This window comes from Pelodiscus sinensis, chromosome 1 (genome assembly GCF_052426305.1).
Source record: "Pelodiscus sinensis isolate ZL-2025 chromosome 1, ASM5242630v1, whole genome shotgun sequence".
Classification (NCBI taxonomy): domain Eukaryota; kingdom Metazoa; phylum Chordata; order Testudines; family Trionychidae; genus Pelodiscus; species Pelodiscus sinensis.
This window is the reverse complement of record NC_143052.1, coordinates 349,957,025-349,958,676: the sequence shown is the minus strand read 5'-3', so window position 1 is coordinate 349,958,676 and position 1,652 is coordinate 349,957,025.

Genomic DNA, 1,652 nt, shown 5'->3' with positions numbered 1-1,652 from the left:
TCTGACCACAAAAGGGAAGGACATCTTAATGCAGTGACTCACCAATCTTATTAGAAGGGCTTTAAACTAAGTTGAGTAGGGGCAGGTGACAAAAGGCAACTAGGTTCAAAAGGTATCTTTAATAGAGGACTAGTTCTTTGGGGAGAATCAGATATGGAAAATTAGAGTAGAATTACAGGAGCAACAAGAGGGAAATCCCTGGGGGGAATTTGATCAATACCTTAGATCAGTGTTTCTCAAAGTGATCCGTGAAACCACTTTGAGAAAGTTGCTAACTGGCCGCGCCGGTGTGTTTATTTATGTTGGAAATAAGCCAGGACACTCTGGATGCAGGTGAAAACAAGCAGAGGATTTATTATACATCAGCTGATGGAGTGACACGCAGGGGTTACCCTGGTGAACACTGGTTAATTAACACAATACAATAGATTATATAGTCAGCAGGTGGACGGAGGAAAAATGATTTGATAGGTCTAGCAGCAAGACGAAATGAGCACATAAGCCAATAGAACTACTCAAGATTACATAATATCTCCGCCCATTGCAAAGTAACAGCTCGTTAATTAATATACAGGTGGTTATTGTTCAAATGCCAAAACATGTCAGCAAAACAGTAATAACATTTTAGTCTCCATAGATGATGATGTTGCTATAGGAGGCGGGTATGGCCTTGAGTTGGTGCAGCACTTGGTTCTCAGGCTTATTATCTAGGAGTGAAGCAAGACAGTTTAAGCAAATTTTATGAATGTTATCTCAAGCAAAATGTGTTACGTTACCAACTGAGACCCAGTTCGAGTGTTTTAGAACGTGGTTGCTATGGTGCCCAGGGTCTTTTACTGTCTGCAGTTCTTATCCTGACTGTGGTGTTCCCAGGCCTTAATCCTAGAATGGAGTTATGCTGTTTAGAGGCCTACTAGCACATTTAGGGCTGCCTCAGTTTACCCTACAATTTACCAGCACTGAGGCCACGGAGCCTTGCAGGTCCCTTTGGCTCTGGTTAGCCAGTCATAGCAAAAGGAGCTGTGGCTGCTGCTTCCCATGGCTCCCTTTGGCTGCAAACAGCAAATCGGATCCAATGGGAGCCACGAGGCTTTGTGGCTGCGGCACCAGTAAATAAACACACCAGTGTAGCCAGTTAGCAGTTTTCTCAAAGTGGTTTCATGGACCATTTTGAGTATCACTGCTTTAGACGTCTACTCACAAATTCAAGGAATAACAGGACTAAGCAGTCAGAATTGGGAGTACTAATAGACAAGTCATAACTGAGCTTAAGTGGCATCTCAGATACTTGATGGGATAAATCTCATAACTGCAGTATTGGCATAGAGGGGTACATCTTGTTCAGGAAGAGCATGTAGGAATAAAAGGGAGGTGGTGTTGTATTGTACACTTGTTCTGAGTTCCAGAAAGAGGCAAGAGGCAGACCAGCTGAAAGTCTCTGGGTAAAGACGAAGTGGGGAAAACACATCCAAACCAGGAGGAGGAGGGAGATGAGGCATTTCTAGAACAAATAAAACAAATATCCAGACCCTTATAGTAATGAGGGACTTTACCTACCTAGACATCAGTGGGAAAAGTAATATGATAAAACACAAAATATCCAATAAGTTCTTGGAATGTCATGGGGACAATGCTTTGTTTCAGAAACTGAA